The 16,629-nt window shown below is 37.2% G+C and overlaps 1 protein-coding gene across 2 annotated transcripts in view; it reads left to right on the top strand.

Annotated features, from left to right (window-relative positions):
- FRY (FRY microtubule binding protein) overlaps positions 1-16,629 on the top strand; it is a 235,081-nt gene that overhangs the window by 29,202 nt on the left and 189,250 nt on the right. For both annotated transcript variants that reach the window (XM_027898290.1, XM_027898289.1), the window contains exon 2: positions 796-973. The gene's annotated coding sequence lies outside the window, so the exon portion shown is untranslated. The remainder of the gene's footprint in view (positions 1-795; positions 974-16,629) is intronic.

Raw genomic sequence — 16,629 nt, 5'->3', positions numbered from 1 at the left:
GCAGCTGAGTTCTCAGCAGCATGGCCTCAATGCTTGGGACTGCTGCCTGCTCAAGGACAGACGTGTTGGTCACATAGTCAGTCCAGTGGATGTTGAGGATTGTACGGAGGCAGCGCTGATGGAAGCGTTCTAAGAGAACTGGTTCCATATAACATAAGAACAAATGTGTATAGCCTGTCTCAAAGAATAGCTATGGATGAATAACTTCTGTTTCTGGGCCTACAGCTGTTATCGAACTAAATTAAAAAACTGTCTACCCCATGCCTGTATCAGCACAAAATAGAAATATATTTCTTCATTTAATAGGGACCTTGCAGTTATACCCAAATGGTAAAAGTAAATTCCTGCTCTCAGCAGGTTTTTTTTCTGTTGGCACCCATTCTTTTTACTTGTGCTTAAGGAATAACTCAGTTTTCACTGTTGCATATAGCTTCTGACCAAAAATCTAAAAAAAAAAAAAAAAAAAAAAAAAAAAAAAAAAAAAAAAAAAAAAAAACAAACAACCAAAAAAAGACTCTAGTTCATATTGTCAATGAAAAAACCAGTTGTAATTTAAAAAATTTATATATAATTTTTTCCCACTTGTTTTATGTCTCTTTCCAAGAGCTTGAACTCCGGGTAAGAAACTATGCAGTAATTCTTCTAACAGCATCTATTACAAAATGTTTGATAGATAAATACAAATTTTGACATCATGTTTTAAGACTTGGATTTTGTTTAATATTTTGTTTAATTTGGGAGCAGTAATATATCACGTTGTCCAGGTGACTGAAGGTTGACTGTTATTTTTCCTAGGTAGTTGTGATGGCTCACAATGCAAAACAGTGATCTCCAGGAAACAAAGAAGATATCCTCCAGTCTGCTTGCAGTTAAATGCATCTCTACCTGAACTAGAAAACTACTTACAAAAATTACATTGCAAAATTAAAGTATTTAGAGAGATCACTCCAGGAGCCTGTTGCTTCAGGGAAAGGTAAGACTTTGCATTAATTATCTAGTCATTGTGGATTTACACAAGATTTTTCTGATAAGAATAATAATGAATTTTATGTAATAATGCATTTCTTTATTGAATAAATGTGACAACTGTTACCTTTTTTTAGTAAATAGGTCAGTCTTTCACATAGGTGAAAAATGTAAAACATGAAAATTGGTATTTAGAAGCTCATATTTATGTAGTTTTTACTGAAAAGGTTTGTTTGCATCAATTTAAATATTTGGCAATGACAAGTTTTGGTTTCTTATGGTCTCCCTTTAAATATGAATTGCAAAGCTATAGTAAGGCCATCACATGTGACATGAGATCGTGCACATACTTTACTATGAGTATTTATGGGCTCTTTGTCCTAATGTTAGTGAAAGCTGGCAAACCACTACCAGAAGCTTAAGAAACTTGTGGGGTTTATCTAATCTGATACAGTGCAACTGTTTAGTTAAAGCTTTCCTGGGACTGAAATTCCTTACAGTTGTCTATTTTGGTTTTGTTAATGCTGGTACATTGTTTGAAAACAGATGAATAAACATTTTGCTTGTGTACTAAGTAAAGTATCTAAAATAGCTGCAATTGCTACCATGCAATTATATCTCAAGGAACCAGGGGGAAAATAGTAATGTGAGTACATTACTGTCCTCTTTAACAAAACAAAACATTTTTTTCCTACTAGAGAAGGGGTCAGTGGGTTTTAACAAACCATTATTATTCTGTATTTAGTCCTTTTGCCATAAAAATAGGATTTCTTGTAGACAATTAATTTTGCGGTGTAGTTGCCTGTAAGTCATTCCAAATTACATTGTTAGCAGTATTTCTCCTGTAGTACTGGCTTCCATGGTGCACTCAATTTTCCTCCACTGGGGAGTGACATATTTTCTTTTGCTTTTAAAGAGCAGTGCTATAAAGGCTCTTGACAAGGTCACAGACTTTTCTGAGTAGTTATTTTATTTTCTTTGTTGTTCGTTTAAATATAGATTTTTCTGTTTCAGCTTTTCTAAATTTTTGAATGATGGTTTTCAGTGCAATGGGACAATTATTATAATAATATTTATTATTCCGTGTTTATTTTATTTTGATATTTTTTACCCAAGACAGTGAAGATCAAAACAAGTAGAAGGATGTACTTATGCTGTAGAGCACAGTGATCTGTGTGTGATGTGTATTCTAGAGCTGTATGATCACTATGAAGATGGTGATTTTCATTGCCTAGAGATAAGCTGTTCTGTACACCTTACAGCTGGCATGAAAAGGGCTCTGTATGGCCGAGCCTGTAAGTTTAGTTTGAGTTAGGGCTCTAGGACACGTCTCCACGGCAGCATGTGCAATTTCAACCCTGTGTACAGTTGGAAGTTGCTGAAATTCCCGTGTCAGTCACTGAAGGGTGTAAGGCAAACATCTACCCCTTATAGGGCACTGCAACCACAGGAGTCTACAACACAATCTCTAATGCTATAAACACAAGATTGAACACGTATTGTTACACCACATGAACCTGAAGAGAATGCCTGATGACTCTGGTCTGGAAAAGTACAACTATATGTAGTAACAACCTGTAAGGTAGGAAATGCAAGAGCTGTTTCCTAGACTACCCTGCAATTGTAATTCTAGAACCTCCTGCATCCCAGTTAAGCAAGCTCAGAAAATACTAGATGTGACCACTTCTGGATTAGTTTACCTGTTTTACTGTGCCTTCAAGCAACTGATTATACTAATGTTTCTCCTTCAGAAGCAGTTTAAGAAGATACAATCTCTCAGCAGTTAATCTAGTGGCTTCTGAGTGAAAATAGCATCTCATGACAGCAGGCTTCCCACTCCAGTGAATACAAATTTGGCATATTAGCAGGTGTCTTGTAAATGTCCTTGAACTCAGAGATGGAACTATGTGAATTTGCAAATGTATTTGTGGGCATTTATTTTCTAATACCAGACCGAATTATATGATGAGCTATTGTGAAATCTCTTGTCTTTTACAGTTTAGAAAAGATCCCAGGGAACAGAGGGAATGTTTTAGTTCCATTTAACTAGAGCAGTGTTGCTTTTTAATTACACTGGTGGCATGTCAGAATTAGCAGAACTGAAGTCTAATGAATGTGTGACCTATTATCTTTTCAGAGATCTCTCAGGTTTTGGAGCATGACATTGCTGGCATCACTGAGAGAACGCTAGAGAGGGGGGAGATCATATCTGTTGCTATCATAAACACAACTGTCTGTTTTTCCCTTTATTTATTGGAATACTTCACTGCAAATTTATGCTATTTGATTTATTTGATCTGATGATATTTTAATAGTATATTTGTCCAGCTGTAAATTGAACTCAATTAGTTCTGTGCCTCTGGCTTTTAGAAGTAACAAATGAAAGCTAGCTATTTAGACCCAGCAAGGCATGTGACAAGCTATCTGGCAGTAATCTAGGAATGCAATTAAACATGTTTAATTATACACTTTATTTGCTAGGCTACGGTTTTAAAATTTTGCAAGGTGGAGACCTCGCAGGACATAAAAACTCAATCATTTTATTTTGTTTTAGTACTTTGACTTCATTTATTGGAGTTTGAGAAACTCCATAGTTTCTTCACTTAATTGTGTAGCCTGTGTTACATAGGAAATTCCTGATTTTTATATAAGTTCTGATAGCAAGCATTGGTTTATTGATTGTCAAAGAAAAGTGCAGATCCCAGCAGCTGTAGGTTCAGGAAGTTGTTTCCCATTTTGATCTCCCTTCTTGGGGATCATGGCTCTTGCAAGAGTCCAATTGTATAACTGCCTAAATTATGTACATATATACATGGATTATAGTACTTGACAAACTGCTGGATGAGATATTGATACAGGAAAATAAATGAGAGCTAGGTATTCAAGAACTGAGATGGAACACAAGCATACCAGTAGTTAAAAAAAAAAAAAACAAACCACAAGAACAACCCAGAGAATGAAGCTAAAAATAGACTCGTTTTGTTATTTTTAGGAATTCCTACTGATTGCATAGAAATCACTGAACTTAAAAGGTCATACTACCACCGCTCAGTAACTTTCAAGCATTCATTCATTTTGTCTAGCACAAAGATCCAAATGAAGCTGACACTTGGAATTTGGGGGAGGCAATATCATTTTTTTCCTAATTAAAAATATCAATGTTCTAGCTTGAAATCTGTTCTGGGAAACAGATCAGCATCATTCATTGTGTTGCAACCAACAGTATTAATATTGACTTGAATCAGGTAATAAGGGCTGATAAGCATTATTTAATATTGCCTAAGAGTGGATTTTGGTTTTCTTTTCATATTGAAGTACTGCATTAGTTCATGAAAGGAGTTTATCAATATTAATTCCTAAGAATCTTTGTAAGACGTGTGAGTGCTTAAATAATTTGGGTTTAGCTTAACCTTTTTACTTCCTTAAAAGTGGGGAGGTGGCAAGGGGAGGAAAAACAGAAGTGAGAAACCTGCATCGGGTATTAACAAAAATATTTTTTTGAAGTGTGCTAGCATGAAAGATATCACAAAATAGGCAGCAATTCTTATTGCAACAGTGAATACTTCAAAAATAAATCACAAGATGAACAACAAAATCACAGACAGTATCCTGTTATTTCCAAAGTAAATATTTTACCAAATAGGTTTTTGATACAAGGAACAAGATGTGCAAGGAACAGGATGTGATACATACCCAGTACAACATTTTAAACACATTTTAAACATCGTGGCTTTTCACTTGGTTATATTTAGATAAAGTTTAAATGGTTCCACTCAATGTTATTTTGCTTTGATTAAAACAGACAACATTTTACCCATGTAGGTGACTCATTTGGGGGCTTTTTTAACTATAAGCAGTTTTTTCTTGTACATGTTCCTCCATATAGTAGAATAAGAAAAAGGCTTTTATTCTCCATTTCCCCCTATAGAGAGATGTGCTAAAAAGTCCAAAGGTACAGATACGCTCCTTTTGCTTTTAGTGCTGATGTGCTATTTTGGAATATCTGCTGACCTACTTTTTGTGTTTCCAGAAAGCGAGCTGAAAAATTTTAGCTTAGGTTGCAGACTGTGATTTATTTTTCAGTGTGTTTTTGTACATACTTTCACGTAGATATGCAAGTGTACACGCACACACATATTGGCTATTGTGGAGGTTGATGTACAGTAGGAAATCAAGATTGCCAATTTTGGTACAATATCAACAGTAATAGCAGCAGAAATCTTCTGCTAGACACTTTCCTTTAGATGATTTGACAGGAAGATATTTCCAATCTAGTGGTGTCCTTATTTAGAGTTTCATCATAAGATAGAAAGTTTTCACTTCCCAACTTTGAATAAATTTGATATGTAAGTAGAAACATCAAAAATTGCTCTAAGAATTGCAGCATCTTATTAATAAGAATCTTATTAATATATTTTTCCTGTTTCTTCAGCACAGCCTTAGACACCGGAAGATAAAGTCCCTTTGAATCTTCCACTTTGACTCTGTGCATCTCTTTATATAGCACTCTGACCATCAAAGAAAGTTCAGCCCATTAGTTTGCCATTCCCAGTTAAAGTAATGATACATAAAGCTTGGGAATTGTATGAACAAATTAGGAGAGAACAAATAATGAGAGATGAAGCCTGCTTCTGCCCTCTGCTTAGGGCAGAAAAAATTTATCAGTCATGGCAACTCTGCACTCACATCTGAGCTCTCCCCAGCAGAGCAGCTCTGCTGGTGGAAGAAAATCCTTTTTAGTTTATTGTGCTTCAGTCACGATTACTGTAGTGTAGAAGGTTGTCTCATCTATCCTTTATGAGCATTCAAAGTGTAAGCATCTGTGTCAGTAAAAGTCTGCAGGTAAGGGGGAAAAGACAGTTTCCCCTATTGTGATACTAAACTGTTTGTAACTGGTGCCTTGATATTTCCACTTAAGGAAGACGTATGAATAAGGGAAAGAGTCCAGAAAAGAGGCCTGTGGAATTTTTCAAGCTCTGGAGGGGGAAAAAGAAAGAACAAAACTTTTATACTTTATATGAGGCCTCAAGAGCTAAGTTGTGTAAATTTATGGAACAGAATTTTTCAAGAGGAGTTGATCGTCATCCACAAATTCCTGTATTTTAAAAAACTATCTCAAAGCAAGGGATTTCTCAGCTTTATAAATAAAGGCACCTTAATGTTAAAGCTGAACTAGCTCCGTCCAAACCCACATTTTCTCACAAGAAGGAAATACTAACATGGAAACAGATGAGTTGTAGCACCTTCTACCAAAGAGGGATATTCCTATCATTGTGGAACAGGCACTACCAAAAGCTAACTTTTTCTTTACCACTACTCAGTATAGTTAGTGGAGAGGCAGAGAGTATTCCCAGCCCTGAATCAATGACTCTGTCCATGGGCTGTCAAAGAGGTATGGGAGACTAGGTTACCAGGCTGAAATTAGGCTTTGTTGTATAATTCCTGCCAGTCGTCCCCAGTACTTTCCAAAAGGTTTAGCTATCAGGGAAATCTCTGTAGCTTCTGTATACACTTAGTCGACCCTCACTTACATTAATTCTTGGGGTTTATGTGCCTGTGCTGTATTCTTTCCCATGGAAGGTGTGTCCTGCTTGTTAGACTTGAGAAACGTATCCGGAAATCTCATTTCTGCTGAAGTGTGATCTGAACTTCACCTGTTTCTCCACATGCTTCCAATCTGTGTAGGAACCAAGGGGATTTCGGGTTACTTAGGTCCCCTTGGGACCCACTATTAGTTTTCATCCTCCACAGAAATATTTCTTATGTTTGCACACTGTGCCAAAGTGCTGTTTTCTTAATACTCTGCTTTTGGAGTCAAGACTTGGAAAGATAGCCCCCCCAAATAATTTCTTCCACCTAAGAAAGACAGAAATTATGTGACCAGCAGTGTCAAGTGCCATGAGTAAGTCTGATCCTTGCTTTGATATTTTTTCGCTTCCGTAGCTATAATGTGTTCTCAGATGCAGCGTCCCTGTATCAGCTAAATTTATACTGCTAACATGGCACTAGTGCTTAACTACATAAAATGTAAGGATAATGACTCCTAAAACAAACTGATTGAAGGACTTACCTTACTGATAAATATGTTCCTGAAAATAATTAGTTTCTATACTATTACTACTTTTTCTTGGATGTATGCATAATTGCAGAAGTGTTCAACATTATATTTGCCTGTTCTAGAGACTGGTAATGACTTGACTTCCCAGAGATAAACCAGAACATAATATTCTATGCTATCACAGGCATTAATTCTTCGAATTCCTTTTGAAACTAATCTGAAATGTCAGGAAATTATAGGTTATCCAAGCTATGTGAGGATACTGCAATAGGGCTGCACAGTCTTTGTTTGAGTATCTTTGAATCTGGATTAATTTCAGGATTATCATCCTGAGTCCTCAAAGTCCTAATTAGCCTACATATAGTCCAGCTGAAAAATTTATTGCTCCTCAATATTTTACCCCTTATTTTAATTTTGGGGTTATGAAACCTGGAACTGAACTTGGAAGAAGCAGGAAGATAAGATGGTGTTTCACGTACCTCCCTTGACTGTGGAATGAATTACTGGAAGAGTTCAGTGGGAGTCTCCCTAAGTTTTGGGAGCGTTGCAGAATTTATCTCCCTTGGCAAGCTTTTTTCCTCTCTAACTAAGTTCTTAATTGGCTTTCTATGAAATAAATTCTGTTTCTGAAGCCCTGTAAAGAGATAACAGTAGAAGACATTAAGGAGTGGAAGGGTATTTCCTTTTCTTGAGAGAGCTGAAACATGTGTCGATTAATATTCACAGTCAATGGGCATACAGTTGTCTCAAAATATATACTTTATGCAGTGAATGTCTGACTTGAACTAGGTTATTGCACAGTTTCATTTAACACTAACACTGTGTGTTTCTCAGCTGCTTTCATATGTGTTACTACTCAGAATAAGGTTGTGTTGTCTTAGCAGAAAATTTACCAGTTGGACAGCTGACACTCAGCAAAGTAACTCTCCTTTTCTATTCTGTTGTTGCAGATGATCTTTATTTCTTATTTCCGTTGTGTACAATAGTCTGTGTATGTATATGTGTATGCATATGTATATATATATATATATATATATATATATATACACATATATATATATATTTGGTGTTTATCTGGAGAGCCTTGGGCCCCTGCAGCACTTCTAGCAACACAACCCTTAAAGGGAGCATCTGTTAAGCACATGACCTCTTTTGTCAATTTGCCTGTATTAGGGAGCTTGCAAAGGGGACACAATTACTCTCTTCTGCTAATGCTGTTTTGAATGCATTTACTGTTGTTCTTGCAAATTAATTGTCAAATTAGTCTGAACTGTAAGTTACCTCAGGCCAGCACATGGTCACAAGTAATGTCATCAGAATTTTTAAACGTTTTTCTAATTTGTTCTTGTTCTGCTTGTATTAATAGTAACTGTGTCCACTGAGGTCCTAATATGAATATTAATGGAAAATTGGATAATCAGTATACATATGTACTGTTTTATTAATCAAATTAAATATCTTTATCTATATATCTATACAAAATGCACAGGCATGCTCCCTGAAATCTAACATTGTTATATAGGCTATATAAATTATGTCATATTTATAGCAATGTAATAGAACATGATGTTTTTTCCAGTCCTGTCCAGGAACAATGTTTCAAGTATGATTTAGAAACCATCTTGTCATGCAGCTGATGCTTTAAGAAGTCTGAGAAAAATAATCAGTAAAATTGGGAGCTTTTAATGTCATTGTTTAAAAATGTAGTGCTTTTATAACTAGTTGGGTTCTCATACATCTTCAGGAAACGAGGTGGACAGAAGAGTTCCTTAAAATATCTCTGACTTCAAAGTCTGTACTTTGATTCTTATTCTTCCTTTTGTGTTTTTTTCCTCTCTTTTTCGTATATTAAGCACTTGGAATTTTTCACTTCCCTTAAAACTTGCTTTAGGAGTCAACCCCTGCTTGTCCTTGCCAAGCAGTGCTTGCTGCTGTTCAGGGCAGCACCGTGTGTCAGTTACTTACTGTTGGCCACTACTTCCTGTGGTTTGGAGACCTTGAGTTTCCTCACATCCTTTCCATTTCCTGATTTTTTTTCATATGTGTACTGGTTGTCCTCTTTTATCTCTGAGTATGGCAGGAGTGGAGGGGGGAAATGTACATGTTATATTCAAGTAGCTATTCCTTTCCTTGCTCTCTCTGTTTCCGTGACACTGCAAGAGGAGCTCCAGTCTGCTTCTAAATCCACATTTATGAACTTATGTAGAGAAAATTTGCCTAAGCCGTTCTCATTTTGCCCAGGCAATGCTTTCCTTACTGCAGATGGAAGAGGGAGAGGGGGAGAAGAGAGGAATGCAGAGAGAGGGAGTAAGTCTCCACACAGAAAAATGCTTCTAATATGAAAGGAGTATCCTCCTGTATTGCAGTGTTAGATGCAATAAGTGGGCCTTATAAATACTGTTCAAATGCAAAATAAGTATTTATAATAAAAGTAGAGTTCTTCGCCTGTACTCAGCACTGGTAAGGCCACACCTGGAGTACTGTGTCCAGTTGTGGGCCACTTAGTTCAGGAAGGATATTGAAGTGCTGGAGCAGGTCCAGAGAAGAGCAATGAGGCTGGTGAAGGGACTTGAGCACAAGCCCTTTGAGGAGAGGCTGAGGGAGCTGGGGTTGTTTAGTCTGGAGAAGAGAAGGCTCAAGGGAGACCTCATCACTCTCTACAATGACCTGAAAGGAAGTTGTTGTAGCCAAGTGGGAGTTGGTCTCTTCACCCAGGCAATCAGCAGTGGGACAAGAGGGCATGGTCTTAAACCGAACCAGGGGAGGTTTAGGTTGGATATTAGGAAGCAATTTTTTACAGAGAGAGTAATCAGGCATTGGAATGGGCTGCCCAGGAAGGTGGTGGATTCAACCAACCCTGGAGGCTTTTAAGATGAGGCTGGATGTGGCACTTAGTGCCATAGTCTGGTAACTGTGGTGGTAGTGGATCAAGGGTTGGACTTAATGATCTCAAAGGTCCTTTTCAACGCAGTTGATTCTATGATTCTATGATAGAGAAGTTTGGTGTTGTACAATTAAACAGGGGCAAATCTGATACGGAGATTTTGTTTGTAGCAGGAGTTTTTAAAGATTTTTTACACATTCAGGCATTCAGAGTAGCTGGTAAGGATGTGTTCTGGTGTTTCTGGAGCTTTGGCGTCAGGTGGAATACCTTCATTTTCATATTGATTGCTCTTGCACTTGGGACAGTTTTATAAGAAGTTCTAAGGAAGCAGAAACACAACCACTGATATAGGGAGCAAATTGAATGTTTCACTGATACTAGAGAGAGAATAAAATTAAGTCAAAGTCTATATAAGTCTGTCTAGTGCACTTCCCATGAAAAGGGATGTACTTAAAGCGTGCCAGACAAGTCACTTTAAACCCATTTCTGTGTGACAGGCATCAAGAATATGCATGTGGTTCTGATTCTCCTAGGAGTGTGACAGCTAAGAAGGAGGATATTTTGCTGATTGAAGGAGATGGAATGCATTTTTTATCTTAGACAAAAATTTAAGATGCCTTTTTAAAGACCACTTTTGTCTCTGGAGAAAACAAAAGGGTAGACTCACACCTTGCAGTTTGTGTGCTCCTTTGCTGCTCTAATAGATACCTTTATGATCACTAGATGAAACTGAGAGCACTAATTTAGGGAATCAGATGAATAAACCGAGGTTGTATTTCTCTCACTGTATGAGATTAATCCACATTTATTATATTGTTATTAAAACTCCAGAATTAGGATAGCTGAATGTGGCTTTTCTATTCAGTTCCATGTGCTTTATGTGAAAATGAAATGGGTTTTTTGGGAGAACGCGGAGACGCTGGAAACCTACAGACTCAGCATATAATCAAGTATATTCTGAGCTGATCCTGAAAAGTAAAAACAATAAAAAATTCAGTGCTCCAATTCCTTTAGTAGTAGTTATGCATACACTTTTTTCCTGAGAACACTATGATTTAGGTGTGGCCTGAGTATGTATATGAGATCCATCTATCTGGGACTCAGGCAAAATATAGGTACTTTACACTGAATCATAAAATTGTTTACATTTGAAAAGACCTCTAAGTTCATCAAATCCAGCCATTAATCCAGCACTGTCAAGTCCACCGCTCAACCATGTCCCTCAGTGCCACATCTACATGTCTTTTAAATACCTTTTGAGTTGCTGACTCCGTCACTTCCCTGGGCAGCCTGCCCCAATGCCCAACCACCCTTTTGGTGAAGAAATACCCAATCTAAACCTCCCCTGGTGTGACTTGAGGCCATTTCCTCTCATCCTATCAGTTGTTACCTGGGAAATGAACCTGATCCCCACCTTGCTGCAACCTCATCTCAGGCAGTTTTAGATTTAGGAAACAGTTTACCCCAGGATGAGGATACAGATGAAGCTTATACCAGTAGGATCCTGGGCAGTAGTGCTTTCTGCTGTTCTGAAACGCACTAGAGGCAGCACAAAATGCATTTTCCCCCCTTTGATAAAGAAAGGTCGTATTCTTCAGAGCCTCAAAATATTATTATTTTTTTTTAATCCTCAAACCACAAGCAATTTAGAGCTCCTGACCTGCATGACACATGGAATCATGACAGTCTTCATTCAAAAATTAAATGGTGCTGGAGAGAAGGCAGTCTTTGGGCACATAGATGTCACTCAGATCTGAACTGAAGTCCCCATTGAGTGGTCTAAATCTCACCTTTAATTAGCAATAGATGATGCAAAATAAGTTTCATTATGTGGATGTGTAAGTAGTATCTATATTGAGACCAGGAAACACTTATTAAAGAGTTAAATGTTGTTACTGTTTTCAAAGGCCGGTGATAGTTGTTACCTTCTCTTTGTTTGTATGAATAATGACATAACACTCAGCAGATACTAGCCCAGGACTTTGGGATTGAACTCTTGCATCAAGTTGTAACACACAACCTGTTAAGACTGAAGGCATGGATATTCAAGGAGGATGGGATGGAAGTGACCATGCATTAACTACTGTGACATTTTAGGAAGATGTGAAGGGTGGGAAAAGATACATGTTCACAAGGATCCAAGAGAACTTTATAGCTGAATTTTCTCTCCTCCCCTCTTTTCTGTGTGACACTTATTTCAAAGTGTTTTCTGATACGCTGTTCCATGTTTGGTTTTGTTTGTTGTTGTTTTGTTGTTGTTTGGGGTTTTTTTGTGTGTGTTTGTGTGGGGGTTTTTTTCTTGCATTGTTTGAAAGACATATGAAATCTAATTTAGATCTGTCCCATTACATTGCAAAGGACAGGCGTACTGAAGGGTGAGGTGAGTTTTGTCTGCCTTTCTTCTTTCTTCTTCATTAACACAATTCATGTAACACAATTCAAAGTCTTGGGCAAGGTACTATTTCTGCCACAGGGCAACCTGCTCTATCTTTTTTGAATGTCATCCAGCACTGAATCAATGCAGCTTTGATATGCTGGAATTTATAAAAGTCAATGTTATTAACAGACCACATAGGTATTTGCTCATCCATAAAAATCAGAATTTTCATTACTGTTTAGTTTTCATGGCAAGGAAAGGAAGAAGACTGGATTTCCTATACCTGTGATCACCTTAGGCAGTGTCCTCACTTAACATTAAGTGTACAATAAACTCTTTGTAATTGATGAAAAATTTCATTTAAATGATCCTCTCTAAGAAATACATACAAGTTTCAAAGTTTCAAACATGATGAATTTTTTTTTTACAGAAGCCGAAGTGCTGTTATTAAAGTGCTGCTATTACTTCACATATATATGCTAGAAAAAATTTAATTTGTGTAAAATACTGGACAATTAAAAGTGGTTTCAAATAGAAAATTGTCTCTGAAATCTTTACTTTTAGTGTTTGTAGTTGCTCACAGTATTCACTTTCTACACAGAGCACAATAGGAAAAACAGGAACATCTGTTGTGTTTATTCCAGACTAATACTACCTTTTACTAAGTAAAATTCCTGCATAACCCCAGGTCTTTCTCTTACCACTGAACGTAGGGCATAGGCTTAATGTCCCAGATTGCAGTGGAACAATATCAAGCAAGTGTTACTGTTGTGCAGATTCTGGCAAGTTCCACCCTCAGCCTTTGATCTTTGGAAGATGCCCAGCCGCTGGGCTGCCACTTGGGTGCTGACAGCTCTGAGGCCATCTGCGAGGAGCCCTGTCAGCTGGCTGGGTTCCTGTGCTCTGCCTCTACACTCTACCCTGCCAGAAAATGCCTGTTCCCAGGGTTTGTGATGCTTTCCTGTTAGAGAAGGATCAGCTTTCGAGTCTTCATGAAAATAAGGCTGTGACAGCTATCACGTAACGGGAACATTAGTGTGAAATGAAGTTATTACAAATGGACATTAGAGAATGACATTTTTTGCTTTTGAAATGCTGTGATACAAGTCAGCTTTCCTACTTAATATGGGAAGTGCACATGGATCAAACAGTAAGGGACTAATATCTCAGAATCAGATTACAGCTTTTACCATATATTTTGTTTGTTGTTATCAGGCAAGAATATGGTTTTAGTTTAAAGGTTCTTATCCTCTTGCAGCTGAAGGACAATGCAGTTGAAACACTCGGCCAAATATCTTGTCAATATTCATCTATTAAAATCAACATACCAACATAGAAAGCAACTCTGTAAAAGCTCGATTCTTTTCTTGATGTTTTATCTGTTAGTGTTTGAGGGAGGTGAAGAATTGTCTGGGCTGAAAGTCTGTTTCTCTTTTCTGTGACTGCAATTCGGTGTTATCTATTACAAATTAAGCTGTAAATGTAGTGCATCATATGACTAACATCTAAAACTCTTATTTAGTTTCTCGAAGGTCAGATGTAGTAGGAAACTAAGCCCCAATTGCACAATTCTACAAGCCAAATGTTTGCTACAGGGTAGGTGTTAATGTGAACCTAATATAATCTCTTTGCTCTCTTTAATAGGATGACATGACTGGTTATTTATTGACTTTTTCCTCTTATACTCATTTCTGAATAATGATGCTTAATTAAGGAGAGGGTTTTTGGATGCTAAAGTTGTACCTAATCCAGACTCTTCTTATAACAGCATTAGACTGGAAAAAATTAGGTTAATTCAAGCAGAGAACATGTCAGATGTTCACATCCTATGGATTAAGACAACCAAGTTATTCCAGAAAATTAAACAAATAATTTTTTAAGTAACAGTTGGAGGATTTAAAGAGCTGTGTATTTTCCTCACTTTTTGATACCCAGTTTTCCCTTCTTGCATTGTTTAGCTTTTGTATTTGAAATGCAAGGCAAAAGAGATTAGACTTCATGGTACAGATAACTTTGCAGATCTGTGACTGTTCTGATATGTATAGGGAGTGACACCTGAGTAATTAGTGCTTACAGTGAACAAAAGAACAAAATCGATTTTCTGAATTGGTAAGTTCTGTTCAACAGTCTCCTGGGCAAACAGGTACCCAAGAATATTCAACTTGATTGGTAACAACTTGATTTCTTTAAATATGCCTGAAACCTGTAAAGCACAGACAAATTAATTAAGTAGCCTGAACACTGCCTTTGTAACCCTAGTTTTACAAATATTTTAACTAGGGGTAACCTGACACAGTCACTAAAAGAAGCAATTCATATATCCCTGTCCTGGATGCTTACTCTTGTATTTTGGTCCTTTGTGGCAGCATGACTAAAAATGAATAAACAAAAGGTAACCTAGGTTTGCGCCATAGTTTGCTGTGCAGCCTCACAAAGTGGATACTAATGAAACAAGGATGGAAGCTCCAGGGGCCACAGGCAAGAAGGATGAGGCTTGATTTACTGAACTGTGCTGGCTTAAAATGTTAGTAAAGCTCAAACTTTCCTCTCCTGCCATTGCAGTTCCTCCAACTTATATGGCTAAGGGGCCTTGTCCCCCCTTGGAGGTGTTTATGTACCACTCTATTCTGGTATGCATAGCATTCTGGGAAGGGCCATGAATCCATGTACACTGATACAGAAGTTACTTTACCAAACCAACAGGAACTCATTGTGGTGTTGGTTTTCTTCCATAATACAGATTTTCTGAGCCAGCCTGCACAAGGTGACACATTGAGAACACTCTGTACGAAACCTTTTCTGCTGTTGATAAGCACGAATATTTCCTAAGCTGAAAATGAGAACGACGGCTCTAATGCACTTGGCTTACTGCACATGAAATGTAACAAGATTTGCTGCTCTATTATTAAACAAAAAGCTAATGATAATTTCCCCTATGAAAAAAATGGCTTTTTTATGACCTGGACGTGGCTGATTTTGTAACATCAACTCTGTGTTTCTGCAGTACAGACATCCAAACCCAAAACAGTTATCAAACATCAGTTACTTTTAGCATTTATTTATCAAATTTTAATCGAAAGAATTTGTAATAGAAACTGAAGACACTACAACAGGGTAATCTGCTGGAGGCAAGGGGTGTGATGTTCTGATTTAGCCTTTGACTGTAATGGATAAACCCAATGATTATTATACTGACCTTTTAAAATTCTAAGAAAGTACTGAACTACACAGAACCTACCAGAGAAACCTGAAGTCTTATGAACCTTTACCTTAAAATGTGGCCAAATTATGGTTCCTATGCTTTGCTTTTCATACTTTGAGCACTTTCACAATTCAGTTCTGAATGTAACACAAGGATTACTTTCTTGTAGTAATCTCTTCTGAAGGATCTCATGTAAACATTTGATGGGATAAATAGTTAGTCTACTAAAATGACACTTAGGCACCTCATTCTCAACAACTTTCAGACACCACCAGCACCTTCAGTTTCTGTTTTACCCCTGTGTATTCCTTTGCTTTATCTGCTTAAGATTTTCGGTTTTCAGAACAAGTATTTGCCTGTCTTGATTTCTAATTCTGAATGAATTTTCAAGTGTGTGTTCCAGAGCAGATCCTATAAGAGACACTTTAGTGATGAGATGTTTGGGGTTTTCATCTGTCCTCTGGATTTCCACCTGAAGGCCACTCAGGGGTAAACTGTTCTTAGATTTTTATGTACTGTTGCTGGATCAGGGATTTGTGCTCTTGTCAGGTTTTCCCCATTGGATAAAGTGTGACCACTACTGCACATTTGAGTGTCTCAGTGGCCATTTCTCCTATTGGAAATGTTCCACTTGGCATGAATATTCATTGGGCTGAAGAAGGTAAGATTGTGTAGTGCAGCAATTGTATCACTCAGCTAGAATATGGGACAGTCACTTTCAAGTCACTCTTCTAATGAATACTTAATTATTTATACATGTTGGAGTACTTTCAGCAGGAAGAGTTAAGAGCTGTCTCCAGAATATCCTGTAGCTTGATGCTTAGGTCACTTATTGAAGATACTGAAATTTTATGTAAAGCTTCTGTCAAATTTCAGTTTAAATCTCCTCAAATGTCAGTTCCTGCATTTGATAGTTCTCATTTCTCAGTCTTCACACATGGTTCAGATATATTTATTTGCTCAGAGTTAAGCATTTTCTATTGGTTTGAAAAGCTTTTTACTGATGTTTTTTGGTTTAGTTGGGTTATCAGGAATGGACTGAATATTTTTGTGTTAGTTCAGTCAAAGCTGAAAAAGCAAATGGAGTTGGAAGAGAAGGAGAAGCAAGGAAAACTTCTTGGACCTGGTTTTTTTTTTTTTTT

Source organism: Empidonax traillii, unplaced genomic scaffold (genome assembly GCF_003031625.1).
Source record: "Empidonax traillii isolate 1590-97213 ecotype Southwest subspecies unplaced genomic scaffold, ASM303162v1 scaffold589:size398478, whole genome shotgun sequence".
NCBI classification, from domain to species: domain Eukaryota; kingdom Metazoa; phylum Chordata; class Aves; order Passeriformes; family Tyrannidae; genus Empidonax; species Empidonax traillii.
The sequence above is the reverse complement of the archived record's forward strand: the minus strand, read 5'-3'. Positions and strand labels throughout refer to the sequence as shown.